The following is a 16,960-nucleotide window of genomic DNA, read 5'->3' on the forward strand; positions in this document are numbered from 1 at the left end:
GAAGAGTTATACGGAGGAAATGAATTAGAAAATGGTGTTATAGAGGTAGAAGAGGAGGATGAAATGGGAGAAACAATACTGAGATCTGAATTTAAGAGAGCATTAAAAGATTTAAATGGCAGAAAGGCTCCTGGTATAGACGGAATACCTGTAGAATTACTGCGCAGTGCAGGTGAGGAAGCGATTGATAGATTGTATAATCTATTGTATAACTGGTGTGTAATATTTATGAAAAAGGGGAATTTCCATCAGACTTCAAAAAAAGTGTTATAGTAATGATACCAAAGAAAGCAGGGGCAGATAAATGTGAAGAATACAGAACAATTAGTTTAACTAGTCATGCATCAAAAATATTAACTAGAATTCTATACAGAAGAATTGAGAGGAGAGTGGAGGAAGTGTTAGGAGAAGACCAATTTGGTTTCAGGAAAAGTATAGGGACAAGGAAAGCAATTTTAGGCCTCAGATTAATAGTAGAAGGAAGATTAAAGAAAAACAAACCAACATACTTGGCGTTTATAGACCTAGAAAAGGCATTCGATAACGTAGACTGGAATAAAATGTTCAGCATTTTAAAAAAATTAGGGTTCAAATACAGAGATAGAAGAACAATTGCTAATATGTACAGGAACCAAACAGCAACAGGTACAATTGAAGAACATAAGAAAGAAGCCGTAATAAGAAAGGGAGTCCGACAAGGATGTTCCCTGTCTCCGTTACTTTTTAATCTATACATGGAACTAGCAGTTAATGATGTTAAAGAACAATTTAGATTCGGAGTAACAGTACAAGGTGAAAAGATAAAGATGCTACGATTTGCTGATGATATAGTAATTCTAGCAGAGAGTAAAAAGGATTTAGAAGAAACAATGAACGACATAGATGAAGTCCTACGCAAGAACTATCGCATGAAAATAAACAAGAACAAAACAAAAGTAATGAAATGTAGTAGAAATAACAAAGATGGACCGCTGAATGTGAAAATAGGAGGAGAAAAGATTATGGAGGTAGAAGAATTTTGTTATTTGGGAAGTAGAATTACTAAAGATGGACGAAGCAGGAGCGATATAAAATGCTGAATAGCACAAGCTAAACGAGCCTTCAGTATGAAATATAATTTGTTTACATCAAAAATTAATTTAAATGTCAGGAAAAGATTTTTGAAAGTGTATGTTTGGAGTGTCGCTTTATATGGAAGTGAAACTTGGCGATCGGAGTATGTGAGAAGAAAAGGTTAGAAGCTTTTGAAATGTGGTGCTACAGGAGAATGTTAAAAATCAGATGGGTGGATAAAGTGACAAATGAAGAGGTATTGCGGCAAATAGAAGAAGAAAGAAGAATTTGGAAAAATATAGTTAAAAGAAGAGACAGACTTATAGGCCACATACTAAGGCATCCTGGAATAGTCGCTTTAATATTGGAAGGACAGGTAGAAGGGAAAAATTGTGTAGGCAGGCCACGTTTGGAATATGTAAAACAAATTGTTAGGGATGTAGGATGTAGAGGGTATACTGAAATGAAACGACTAGCACTAGATAGGGAATCTTGGAGAGCTGCATCAAACCAGTCAAATGACTGAAGACAAAAAAAAAAGGTAATAGTGTACTGTAGTATATAGTATGTTATTTTATTATTTATATCTTAATAACAGTATATGTAAATATTGTACTGCAGTACAGTATTAGATCATTTTAATACATATTACTCTATTAAACAGCAATTTTTTTGGGATCAACAGCGATTTTGCTATGATTTTGGATTATCAGCGATCCTCTTCCTAGTTATTATCACGGATAATCGGGAGTTGACTGCATTCTGTTATGTGGCAGACTGAAATAACTACTGCTACTAATACATCTGATTAATATAATGGAAAAACATAAAATGATTTTGAAGTAGCTTTCAGTAAAGATTTGTAGAATGAATAAAATACATGATTATTAACAAGTTAGGTCACTTTTGCAATTTTTTTAAAAACATTTACAGTTGAGCACTTTTTATTTTATTTTGTTATGAACATCGATCGACATTCTCACCAAAGAAATACATTTTTCAAAAATGGGTTTATCTTGCATTTTATGAACTACATTGAAGATTCTTAAGAAAAAGAAACTGCATGAAGAATTGATTTTGTATAAAAATACTTAAAAAGAGTTAAATAAAAAACATAATGCAAGCTCTAAACTACTGTGCATATCAGTTTCTAATTTATTACACCCATGCTATGTGTTAAGAAATTCACTCTTATCAGTGTAATTAAAATCGGCTGCAAAATTATAGATTCCGGAATTTACAATAACGGGTTCTGGAGCAAAAATCACCACAAAAACTCAAAATTTAAATCTACATAAAATTCTTTATAAAATTTTTTTATTAAAAACTGAACAAATCTATACCAGTTTCACAATCCTAGAAATTAATACCTAAAAATGCTAAAATTCAAACTATCTTGCAAACTGGTGAATTCAAAATTAGGGAAAACAATGGAAGATTAGCTGTAGGGATTTGGACTTTTATTATGTAATCAAAAAATTAATTTTGCAAGCCCAGGCAAAAAAAAAATGTGTCTCTTATTAACTAAAAAATTGATTTTGTTATTTCTATTCTAAATTTACTGATGGGTATTATTTGCATTTACTTCACTCAGTTAGTTAACACACAGAACAAACAATCTATCAATGCAAATCATTTATAATGATTTGTTTTGTAAGCTGAGTGTTTAGAGTAAAACAAAAATTAACTTTTAAGTGAATAAAATCAATAATTTATTTCAAATAAACAATTATTTTTCAAATAATTTGAAAACAAATGAATTACAGGGAACAAAATAGTGAAGGATAATCTCAAAAAAAGAAAACAAATTTAAAATATAAAATCATTGTATGTATAAGAAATCTATGAAGTTATATACTAATTTCAATGTACAAATTAGTTTTGTTAAGCTTTAATTTTTTTTCATAATTTCTCACACATGTAAAAATATATCTGTAAATATGTTTGTGCATAATGTTATTCAATTGAAATTTTATGATTGTGATTACCATGTGGGAAAAGTAACATCTCTCTAACAGCAACTGAATTCAAGATTTCAAGATTTTATTGTTAATTATAAAATATATAATTGAACAAATTGTACATCACAGTCAACTTTTTTTTAACAAATCAAACATTAACTACAGAATGTGAAATATTCAACTCAGAAAGAAGTTATTTAAAAAAGCAATACTGCACTATCTTCATGGAATGGATTTTAGTCAATCCAATCCTTTAAGACTTCCACTATTTATAAATATTAATATCTATGTAATAATACAATATAAATACATTTCAAAAAATTTATCTGGCATTAAAATGGTTTTTTTTTTCTACTAATATTCTTTATTTATTTAAATTTAAATAACAAATTTTGAAAAACACCTAAAAAACTGGGTATTATCTTTAGGGAATAAAATTATAGTTAATTATATTGTTAACTGGGTAACAAAATTACCCCAAAAGTATCTACAATTTAGGCTCAAATTGTGTTCCACCTTTGTGTTAATTAATACAATGTCATGGAACACCAAAGGAAAATATATTTGCACAGTCTAAAATCTGAATTTGTTTCTTTTACTTCCTCAAAAATGTGGGGTTGGTTTCATCCATTTATGAAAAAAGTGTTTGAAAAGTTTATTAACTTTTTTAATATTTTTAGCTGTGGTATTACCATTTTCATTTATAAGAGTGCACTAAGGTGGAGAAAGACATCATGCTGAAAGTACAAATTTTCAAAATTATCAATATTCATTTGTAATAGTAAAACAGTTATAAATATTTCTAGATAGTTCTTTCCTATCGCTCCCATGTTCCTACTACTAGGATATTTCATCTGAACAGCAGACCAATATAACCAAGTATCAAAACAAATCTTTTGTTTTCTGAATACCAGTAAATACAACTGTCATACCTACCCAGCTCAAAAATTTAATCTTACTAAATCAGTGTAAAAAGTATTTAATAAGATTAGGCTCATCTTCTACAAAATCATATATTGACCGTGGTATGTAACATTAACTTTTTTCTTGTATATTATTCTTTGAATTGCAAATCTTGAAATTTTTGTCCAAAAACAGGCTTTTCTAGTTAATTTTATTGAACTCTGATTGACTATCTATAAAACTTTTAATCTGTTATTCTCACTCGCTGTAATTTTAGGATAACTTATTCTCAGATACTTCATAGGGCTGTTTAAAATATTACCTTAAGTCATAGACTGATTTATGAGTAAATAGAATCGGGTGAAATAAATTATTCCACACACTAATTACTGAATTAAGTCTTTTTTTTAATATACTATGTTTTCAAGACAAAAATACTTTCCTCTTTTTTTTGTAAACATTTTATAATAAATAGCAACACTTAGTTTTGTAAATGCAAAATAAAAGAGAAAAAACAATGTAAGCCACATCAACGCTATGATCAGCTATTTTAATGGCATGCAACATATTCTAGCAGTAAATCTAATGGTTGACAATACAGGGTCATCAAACTACAGCGATATAAACTAACTTAAGTTTCCACTTAAAAGGATATTGATTTTTGCACTCGCTAACACTGTGAGTTAATGTTTTCCTGTATTATTTTACATTCAGGGGGGATCTGAAATTTTGCAACCAATCATACCGAAGCACTTTTTTGCCTTTTAATTTAACAGAACATAACCATAATACTATCATCTAGTGTAATTAAAGTCTACATGGTTTGTGCCGTTTAATTCATTTTTAATTTTGGTAAAAATTATTTTATCTCATTATCTGGGTCGCATACTTTATTTCATGCCATATCAATCTTTAACAAGTAAAAAATAAAAAATTGCCAAAAGATAAAATATGAATATAAATAACAATAAACTTGAGAAGAGTTAAAAATCTCACCTCTACAGAAATTACAACTAACGTAAAACATCCTTTTAATGGAAGCATTGTAAAAAATATTAACATATAACAATTAAAATGTACATAAATAACACTCTTTGTATTATTTTGTTAAAATATCACAATATTATTAGTCAAAGAAATAAACATTAAAATACTAAACTTACTTAAAATTTTATTAAAGAACATAAACTAAAACGATAAAAAATTCAATAAACTGATGATGCTACGGCACAGATTTAATAAAAATGTATATCAGGGTAAGCAATGAAGTAATTTTAATATTTACTAATAAATATTAAATGCAAAGAAGTTTCATAAAAAATCATAAACCTCTTTTCATAGATATCTCAAACACAAGTCAGGAATGGTTTCAACTTAAAAAATATAAACCTATTAACAAATTATAAACCTATTTTAAAACTTTCTTGGCTGTACTATAACCCATCTCCTCTTAAGTGTTAAAAAAAAAAACAATGAAGATGATCATTTAAGAACAGGAAAAAGGAAGAACACACTAAATACTGACCATCATGTAATAATGAAAATTCAAAAGCAATTTGTCACTGTGTCATATTGGTATGCTCAGAAAGAAAAACAATTTTCCAGTGCTTTCTTGGAATTATGTGTATTAAGAATTTTATGAAATCTGGAGAAGGAAATGAGAGTAAATATGTCCGGTTTAATTATACAATTTGAAAAAATGTGCGAGGATCAACAGAGTCATCCATCCCATTAATTATTATTATAAGGTGAACTGGTTCAATTAAATTTTTTTGTGATCTAAAATATGGTTATATTTTATATATTTATTTATTTATACTTAATCCTTGAAAAAAATTATTGGCTATTTCACAAAGTGTACTTGTTTAAATTTGACATAGGGTACTTTGGGAAAAATCTGTATCCAGGAAGGATGCAGAGAATTGAAACATTTTGGAAACCACAGATGCACAGAATTGCTCAGATGGTGCTAACAATGATAACAGACACAGTAGAAAAAGAAGAAAATTAAAAAGAAATACTTCCTCATTCCTAGCCACATACAGGAGAAGGTTGTATTGTTTCTGGCTCCTATCCCACTCTTTTTATGCATTTCTATTTTTGAAGAAAAAAATTTAAAACTCTATACACTTAAGATTAACTTTTTTATTTTTTAAAAAGGGAAGAGGGAAAACTGGGTGATAAATACTTTATCAAATCATATTTTTTTTTACTATTATTCACAATCTTAAGAAGCGTCCCAGTAAATCATCCACAATATACTGAAAACCCCTGTATAGTAATAAAAAATGAAAGAGACTACAACTGCATCGTGAGTCGGCTTGCCTGCACATACATATTCCACTGATCTTGAGAGTATACAGAACAAATCTCAGAAATACTTCATGTCAATTGAGCCTATATTTTAAGAGATTACAATGAATGGTTTTCTAAACACAGGCCATTACTTTTGGATACCTTTAGCATAAATGTCCTGTTTTTCAAGGTCACATTCCATAATGAACCTCCACTTACCAAACTCATAACTGCAAAAATTCATCCAGAAAATAGTTAAAAGTCTCCTACCGGCAATGGGTGCCTATCCTACTCACAATTCATTAGGAGGCCAAGGTATTTTTACCATGATGGGAACAGCACATAACTTTACAGGGCAGCCACATTTTGTTTTTGTAAATTGTAGCTCACAATAACAAACAAAAATAAAATATCTCTTGCCTAGTATCTAATCATAATATTTATAAAAAAAAGAAACAATATTTTATATCAAGAAATATTATTTATTAACAAATTAATATTGATTTAATTACATAAAAATAATTACAAATTATAATCATTCTCTAAACAAGTATGGAATATTACTTATTTTACACACACATATATATATATAAATACATACAAACTTCTGACATGAAGTTTACTTATTCCAGCAAAGCAAAAGTAATTAAATGAAAAAAAGACAAGTTCAAAACAGGAATTGTATAAAACAATTTTGTCCATATAAACACCAGTGTTTTGAAGGTTAATAAAAAAAAAATCTTTAAAATTGGTAAAGTATGTAAGTTTTAAGTAGCATGTTCAAAAACACACACATGCACATAAGGACTCACAAAATATTGTTAAAAAAAGAGTAAAAGAATAATAAAAAGTTATAAAATCAAAAAATAACAAAATTCTGCCAAGGAAAATTATAAAAATAGAATTACTTAACTGTTAACCAAAGCAAAGTCATCCCTCCATATTATCCTTGGCAAAATAACAAAAAATACATTATGCTGCACAAAATAACTTAACAGTTAAATTAATACTTTACATTAAAAAATTTTTTATTAAAGACAAGTGAAAATACACAAGTACAGTTATACCACATATTAATAACAACTACGGTAACATTATTAATAAATAGTCAGAAAAATTTGGGGAAAACTCAGTATTTTTTTGTTTTTACACCCCCTCCACTGAATTTTGTATTTTCTCAAAAATTACTTAACATAGCATGTTTTGTAATAACTGATGAATAAAACATTAGAGAAAACACACTAACATGCTATCTTATACTAGTCATTTTAAACGTAATGACATATTAGTCCAGGTTAGTCAAGATTAGCAAGTGAGGTGAGCATAGGTTAATGTTAAGTGAAGCAATAACAGATTGGAAAATGCACCTGAGAAATGTGTGAATACTGATCATTATTAAAAAACCCCAAAAAAGGTAGGTGGTCCAGGAATTATATTAGAAACAGACAAGTCCTCATTTTCAAAAAGAAAGTACAAAAGAGGCAAAATTCTTCCAAATTATTGGGTATTTGCGGAGAAATTATAAATATAATCTAATCAAACTTAACCTATGCTCACTTCACTCGCCAACCTTGTCCAACAGTAATATTTAGATTATTTCAATAATAAATTCAGTAATCATTGCAATTATTATTTAAATCAAAACATTACTGTTAGTCAAGGTTAGCAAGTGAAGCAAATGTAGGTTAAGTTTAGTTAGAATATATCTATATAAATAAAAATGAAAGTTTGTCTGTCTGTATGTCTTGTGCCTTCCAAACCGATCATCCGATAGCGACGAAACTTTCGTTTTACGTACGCCCGCGAAGGTTTCTGAATTAGTTTGGACCCGCTAGGTAGCGCTGGGGTCCAGATATTTCGAAAATTTTATTTATGATCAGATTTTTCACATTCAGAAAATGTATTAGTTACATAAAAAGAAATATGTTTGAGAAAACTGGATCCGCTAGGTGGCGCTGGGGTTGAGATAGTTAGAAAAATTGTATTTACGGACCGAATTGGCTATGTTCAGAATATATATGTTACGTGAAAAGAAAGTTTTGCAAAACTATACCCGCTAGGTGGCACCGGTGTCGAGACATTTACGAAACACCAAACAAATATACAAAAAGATTTTCTTCTTCTACCTATATAAAAGGAAATGTTCGTATGTGTGCCCGCTATAAACTAAAAAACTACTGAACAGATTTATTTGCGAGAGAAGGGGGAATGGGGGGAAATGGAATTAGGGAAAAAGCGAAAGGTTAAATTGTGTGAAGTTGTGTATAGTTTTTTAATGTTTTTTTCAAACATTCAATTGTGTTCATTTAATCTATGAACGAGTATATACTCAAATCTAGCAATAGCGAAGCATTGCCGGGTCTAGTTTACTATAAACAATAGTGCTTATATTTTTATATGTAAAGAATGTTAATATGGAGAATGTTTAAAATGACCAGTATAAAACAGCATGTTCGTGTGTTTTCTCTAATGTTTTATTTATCAATTGTAAAACATGGTATATTAAGTAATTATGTTAAAAAAAGGGGGGTGTAAATGAAAAAGTACTGAAAGTTCTGTTAAAAATACATAACATGCCATAAATATGGTAGGCAGCTTAATAAAACACTAGGCTTCAAATCATTACTAAATATTTTTTATGTTTATGTTTATCCCTGTCTATCCCTGCCTGAAGTTTGATATCACCCCCTGGAGCTCTCTGAAAATGTTAGAATGAATTTTCAAGATATAAATATGGATTTTCAGATCAATGTTTGATACCCGTAAGTATGTATCATGTATATTAATACTTAGCAAATTAAAAGTATTAACTTATCTATATGTTTAAAATTATGAATGTGCAACCTTATCTAAAAAAAAATAATCTGTCATTTATTCTTAAAAAATAATAATATCCACCTCTATCACACCAGATTACAAAACTGTTTTAATGTTATTTAATACAATACTTCAGCTTATAAGAAAGAGCCTTAATATTACTAATATTAGTCTGTTGTCATTTTTAATAAATAACCAAAACATTTACAAAAATCTTCCTACCAATTATTTATTTAAAATAAATTAAAAGATTTTTTTTACAGAAACAATATTATTCTACCAATGGATTTTTAAGTAATGTTAAGGCAAAGATTTAAAAACGCCTACCTGAATTCTCTGCTTCCAATTCAAAATGAACAAAAATATGTGCTCAAATAATTTTCATTTAAATCTTCTGAATTATGACTTTTTAGCAACAATAATATAAATATTATAACATATAGCAACGATAAAAGTTACGCAATGAAATTTCTGAAAATTTATTTCTTTTAACTCTTATCTCTATAGTGCTCAATAAAATAAGTACCTAATGTACTTTAATTATAAAGTGAATGATTTCTATAGAAATATTATTGGTACAAATTTTATTTCCAGATAAACATCTACCAACTAAATCATTTTTTTTTTTTACATTAACTACAGAAAGTTTAACAGTTTTGAAAAAATTTAAAAACTTAAATTATACTTTGTTATATTAATTAAATGTAAAATGGGAGAAGATTAGTTTCATTTTGATATCCATGATGGACTATTTAAAAAACTAATTACAGTATTTTTTTTTTTAACACTTTCAGCACCAGGCATATATGGCAGTGTTATTGCAGTAGCCCACGATAGATTTCTCTTTTTTTTTTCACCAGATCATGTGTATCAATGATATACACAGTCACAGTTTCAACCCAGGCTGTGTGTATCATATTGTCTCACATGTGTTGTCAAAGTTGAGAAGGTTGTGTATCAATATTCTGCATGCTAGCAATGATTTGTGTGGGTTAATGTGTAGGTCTGGACTGGGGTAAAAGTTTTATGCCTTTGGGTTGTAAGATTTAACACATTGGTAGCCCTGTCAGCTACACAAAATCAGCTGACTTTTTGAGTCCATGGGTTTAGCATTACTAGTATAAAATTTTGTGGTTACGATTGTTGTTTTGCAGCTTGTGTGTTGCTGTTAATGCAAATAATTGATAATGAATTCTCAAGACATTATGTACTTCTTAAATAATAATAATGATAGTGACTTGAGTAAATTTGCTGATATCTCAGTCTCTGATGACCCAATATTTTATATTAACAATGCTGAAAGTGAGTCTAGTGATTTCGAAAGTGAATGTGATTTTTTGAACAGTCTGAACTTCCTGAGAGATGTTAGTAACTCTTCTAATTTTCAATCTAAAATCTCAAAATAATACACAGGAACCACCAAATATAATTCCAGCTGACCATCAACTTGTACTAATTAATAAAAGAGGAAGGTGTGTAATGTGTTATGCACATTTTGCTAAAATATTTGATAGAGGTACTGCTGCTAAGAAGACACCGCAAGTTACTCTTAAGTGTTTATCTTGTGAGGAAAAATTTATGTGTATGCAGTGTTTTTTTAAAAATCCATAAGTGTATAAACAAGCAGTAAACTTCACATTGTAAATACCAGAAATAATAGACTAAAGTAACACTTATACTTTAGAATAGTTAGGCCTACAGCATTTCTTAATAATTTGTATTTTTTATGGCAGCAGTCTACTGCCAATTATAGTAGAAACAATAACTAATAAAGTAACTTCTAAAGCACTTTGGGGTAACTTATAATTTGTATTTTTCAGAGAATCAGTCGACTACCAATCATAAACAGTAAAAATAATAGTTTGAAGTAAAATACTGTATGTTACGGTTTGTTGATACGTCATGGTACATTGATAGGCCTATAATATTGCTTATTATTTAATAATTTGTAATCCTAATAATTTGTTTTTCTTGAGAAGCAGTGAACTTTAGACTATAAACAGTGAAAGTAATAGAATAAAAAAACTTAAAACTTTAGGATAGTTTGCCTTTGTCATTCGTTGTATCATTAATTAGTTGTATCAGTTTTTGCATTTTTACATTAGGGAAGAATATTAAACATAATTGTATTGTAGAAACCAGTATACTTATGTTCTTAAATTTACAAGTACCCTGCTATATTTGTGGACCATTTACCAATTTTTCTCCACAGACCACATGTATATATTTTATACACGCATTAAAACTGGACTTAAATTGATTAAAATGTAATTTTGAGTACATCAAACTACTTAACTTACATCAATATTGCTTGTTTTTGAAAAAAATTTGCTTGGGCCCAGGGTAAATTTTTTAAGATTATGAGCTGGTCTGGTGAACCGAGTCTCATTTGTATAATATGTATACACATGGTCCACATAAAAGTCTTACTGTGTATAATAACTATACACATGGCGCTGAAAGTGTTAAAGGTAAACCTTACAGAAAACTAACCTCCACCTGAACTATACTTAGAGAACCTAAAGTTACTTCAGAGACTGATGCTTTGACCTCTAAGTCTTTAAATATGGTGCTAATGTTTGAAATCAGGTTTTTCATAAAGATACTAACATGTTTAGTTTATTTGGATAAACAAATTGAAATGTTAAGACCAACAAATTATACATAGAACAAACTTACTGCAACAATTTTTTTTGTCTTCAGTCATTTGACTGGTTTGATGCAGCTCTCCAAGATTCCCTATCTAGTGCTAGTCGTTTCTTTTCAGTATACCCTCTACATCCTACATCCCTAACAATTTGTTTTACATATTCCAAACGTGGCCTGCCTACACAATTTTTCCCTTCTACCTGTCCTTCCAATATTAAAGCGACTATTCCAGGATGCCTTAGTATGTGGCCTATAAGTCTGTCTCTTCTTTTAACTATATTTTTCCAAATGCTTCTTTCTTCTTCTATTTGCCGCAATACTTCTTCATTTGTCACTTTATCCACCCATCTGATTTTTAACATTCTCCTGTAGCACCACATTTCAAAAGCTTCTAACCTTTTCTTCTCAGATACTCCGATCGTCCAAGTTTCACCTCCATATAAAGCGACACTCCAAACATACACTTTCAAAAATCCTTTCCTGACATTTAAATTAATTTTTGATGTAAACAAATTATATTTCTTACTGAGGGCTCGTTTAGCTTGTGCTATTCAGCATTTTATATCGCTCCTGCTTCGTCCATCTTTAGTAATTCTACTTCCCAAATAACAAAATTCTTCTACCTCCATAATCTTTTCTCCTCCTACTGCAACAATGTAAGTAACAAATAAAAGAATTTCACTCCACCGCCAAATCAATCTCATTGAAACAAGTCACTCTTTACAAACTAAAAATCTTGCATGTAAACAACGGGCACAAACTTGACAAAGTGAATTACCACTCACTTACCGGAAACTTTTTTTAAAAATTACTATCTAAAGTACAATGTTATCTCTTGAGGTTCCCTCAAAAAGTAAAATCAAATTTTTAGGATACAAAAATGGGCTGACAAATCACATTATATCGCACTCATGTGAATAGTGTAAACCGATATTTAGAAAATTAATTATATTAACTTTTTATCCCTGTTTATATTTATGAATGTTCAATCTCTGCTAAAAATAATAGTCTCTTATTCTTAAAAAATAACACCTATCAAACCAGACAATAAAACTGTTCATATAACTCAAAACAATACCGTGGCTTTCGAGAAAGAGACTTATTAAATTTCCATAGCCACTTTTAATCAATTCCTGAAAAATCTTCCACTTTTAAAATACAATAAAAAATTTTCTTCTATAGAAACAATATTACTCTGCCGATGAATTTTTAAATAATACTGTTAAACAATTGTTAATAATTTAAAAAAACCTGATTTTTCTGCAACCCATTCAACACATATATAATATATACTCAAAATAATTTTCTATAGTAATTATTAAATTGTGAATTATTTTATAACAATATTTTTGTAATTATTTATTTACCTTAATATTATTTCATGGTGTTTATAATTAAATAATTAATATGAACTTTTATTACACCAATTTTTTTATGATATAAGTTTAATATACTTGTGATTTATCTTATAATGATGTGATCTACATAATGTATTAGTAAACAATTAAAATAAAAGATTGATTTACAGTATTTATTTAAAAACCATTAGTACTTTATTACACTAAAAATTATCTTTTTGTTATAAATAATCTTTAAGGAAACTTTTTTTGACAATTCTCTGATTACAGCAAAAAAATTTTTTTTCTTATTGCTATGATAAATATTATCAAGTTTTATGCACAACCTAATTTTCTCAAAGAATAATGGGTAGTGAGGTGAAAAACAAAGTAAATACTTAAGATGGCTGTTATCTGGATGAGGTGTGTTGTCAAAGGATGAAAAATTATCTTAACAAAAACCAAAATTAAAAAAAGAAGATCAAGAAATAGATTAATTACTCGTTGGTTGATTTAATTTGGTTCAAAATTCTTTATAAATCACCATTTTGGGCTGCGCCATTTAAAGATGAATTTAAAAAGTTCAAAATATTATTTTTTTTATAACCAGTAATCTAGAGATGAGAGAGTAATACTAATAAAAACAGTAAAATGTGATTAAATATAAATATCTGCATTTAAGTGTTGCTCTGTTGGCACAATAATATTTTTAATAATATTGAATTCTGAGCGAAACTCCTGCACAAAGTCAATTGTAGAAAAATATATAGAAAAAAGCACACTCAACAGATATGTAAAATCAACTGGCACACTTACCTATAATGAAACTAATCATCCCCACACGATTTTTTCACATACTTTACAACCACACTGCAACATTCATGCACGCACGCATGCATGCACACACACACACACACACACAAAATCAGCACAACACATTAATATACAAGTAAAGCAGCAGTATGGAAATACCTACAAATGTTGATTTGGCTAAATTAATAGTTTTAGTTTTGGTGGATATCTCCACATGATTCTGGGGTTGGATAGATTAATCCAAAATAAATTCTAGCAAATTTACTGATCAAAACATAGTGCTCCCAAACTGGGTAAAAATGGCACAATCTTCTACAGGACGGGCTCAAAGGCCTTGAATAAATTTCTAAGCAAGATTGTTTCATACTATGATGGGTACAAGGTCCTTTCTCATTTTTTACCAGTTTTCTTTAGTTTTTATCTCTTCTTCACCATTCTGGATTCTGAATGTAGATTGAATCCTGTTAGGTCCATACTGAAGATTCTGAGACTTAGAGGCTCGAGAGTCTATCCTCAGTTATGATTTAGTTGGAGGAGACTGCCAGTGAACCAATCTGGGAACTCTTTATTTATTGTCTAATGGCTACCAGATAAAGTTAGCCTAAATAAATACAAATGAAACCATGGTGACTTAACTATATATTAGACTGATCAAACCAGATGCATTTAACCTACACATACACATGCCCACACAAAGCATCAGCAGAACAGACCTATAAATTTCAACAAAACTTCACTGGAAATAGACAAACACACAAACATATGAAACTAACCACAACATTTAATGTTACATGAAGCATAAAAAACTGTCAGGTAAACATAATTGAATTTGAATATTAAATTTGACAAAAATACATATTCCCAATACAGATCAAATCTACAAGGATTTCTTCACAACTGAGACTACCTTAAAAAAATCACTAAAAATACCATTAAAATGGGAGTTACAGAATACATCTAAAAAGACTTTACGGCTACATGAACATTAAGTGTATGGTAATTTTTTAATCCCAGTTGTAAATTTTCTAATTCTGATAAACAGATTTAACAGTTAACAATTATTTGTTTTATATAAAATGTCTTTTTGACTATTTCTAATGAGCAATGGTATAAGAAAACAAATATTTTTCTTAATTTAAAGTTTACCCAAAATCTTAACTATTTTAAAACACCAGAAGGAAAGTAATTGAACCCCCAGAGTTACGATACATTTAGACTAAACACAGATTTAAGAAATTATTTTATGCAATAAAAAAATAAAATAAATCAATGTTATATTTCTATACTAAGAACAATATATTCAGACAAATATTAAACGGCTTTTGAAAAGCTAATCGCTAACAAGTACATGATGTAATTAATAAACGCAATAATAAAATTAACCACAAACATTTTTTTTAATTTAATAAGTCACAATAAATGCAACCGATAGTAAATACAGATTATGTAATTACTTTAACCTAAATAAAAAAAAGTAAATGATTCCTTGCCTTTAGTGTAAGACGAAGAATAATTCCTGTCGTGTTAAAGCATATTTCATAAAATTTAGAATTACAGAAAATTTAATACAACCAGATTCAATATTATTAAATAAGTTTAATACACTTTTAAAATAATAAATCCAGCATTACGAATTCACTACTACCGCTTGAACGGACAAGTAAAATGTAGGAGTGATACGGCTGTTTCAACAGCTGTTCAGAAGAAAGTTGGTTAATCCGGTTGTAGCGTGCTCATCATTGACTCGTTCAAAGAACTTTACATATTAAAAGCAGTGCAAAATTATGTAATGTAATTTTGAGGTATGTAGTTCAATGTTTAGGCTAGTATAAATTAATGTTTGGTATATTTTTTCCACTTATTCAGCAACATAGTAGAATACTGTAATTTTTAAAAGGTGTTAAATATATATTTACACACGTACACACATTTGCTTGTATTTTTTTTTGTGAATGAATAAGATTCCAAGGTTGTTCTTTGCATACTCATTGTACCTTTAGTTGAAGGTGAGGCATTTATCCGGTCTACAACATTATCAGTCAGATCCAATATAAATTAGTAATAAAATCAGAATAATGATATTGTTAATCATTTAAAACTTAAAGTAGGCAAACAAATATTTATGATCTTGTAAATATTTTCATGGTTATAAATCAAATGAACACAACCAAATACAATAATATCTATGAAATCCTTCTAGGTTCCTTTAAATTTTCATATTAGGCAATTCAGGCTTTTTCCAGAACTTCACAGTAAGATAAAGGATTGTTGATAATGATCAACAATGTTGATCTGTATCTGCCAGAATTCCTTAACCTGAAGATTGAATAGGAGAAATCAATGAATTTCCATCATGAAATACTACAGCTCAGATCTGAACACACCACATTCAGTGCCAGTGGACCAGTGAAATGAATCAAAGCAAGTAAACAAAGTTTACAAAGTTATACCTCACTTATACAAAGTTTACCTTGCTTCTGTCATCATCACCTCTTATTCAGTTAAGAAAGTACAATAATTTTCAATTGTAATGTTTACTTGCCTTGATTCATTTCAGTGGTCCACTGGCACTGAATGTGGTGTGTTCAGATCTGAGCTGTAGTATTTCATGATGGAAATTCATTGATTTCTCCTATTCAATCTTCAGGTTAAGGAATTCTGGCAGATACAGATCAACATTCATTCAGGTTGATTTCCTAGATTTTAATTAAGCTTGCAATAATCTATTAAATACTCATTTATTGTTAGGTTTTTGAGGATATGGACAGTATAATTTATCACACGTGCATTATTGCCTGTTGTCAGAGATCAAAATTCAATAACACTGTATTAAAAAGTTATATAATTACTGGAACCAGTGGTATTAATGTTGATTTAAGGGTTTCTGACACTTTTTTTTCTAACCTCCGGATCCACAGTTAAGTATTGCTTCAGAGGATGAGATGAATGATCTGTAGCATACGTGAAAATGCCATGCCTCACCAGGATTCGAACCTGGGACCTCCGGGTGAAAGGGCAAGACGCTACCCTCATAGTATTGTTCTTATTGGCTCTTTTTTTAATAAAAATGAGGCAGAAATGTATATATATATATATTTTTTTAATAGTAATTCGTAATTCAGAATCTCTTAT

General features: G+C 29.1%; 1 protein-coding gene across 3 annotated transcripts in view; it reads right to left on the minus strand.

Moving 5' to 3' along the window:
- The window catches only part of LOC142331182 (ATP-binding cassette sub-family B member 10, mitochondrial), a 60,547-nt gene extending 45,019 nt beyond the window's left edge, over positions 1-15,528 (minus strand). The window contains exon 1 of one of the 3 annotated variants that reach the window (XM_075376908.1): positions 15,319-15,528. The gene's annotated coding sequence lies outside the window, so the exon portion shown is untranslated. Of the gene's footprint in view, positions 1-7,579; positions 7,999-9,356; positions 9,381-15,318 lie in introns of those variants that run through there. The other 2 variants (XM_075376910.1, XM_075376909.1) reach the window with 2 other exon arrangements.
- Between the last annotated feature and the right edge of the window lie 1,432 nt (positions 15,529-16,960).

The sequence above is a fragment of the Lycorma delicatula genome, chromosome 10 (assembly GCF_047948215.1).
Source record: "Lycorma delicatula isolate Av1 chromosome 10, ASM4794821v1, whole genome shotgun sequence".
NCBI lineage: Eukaryota > Metazoa > Arthropoda > Insecta > Hemiptera > Fulgoridae > Lycorma > Lycorma delicatula.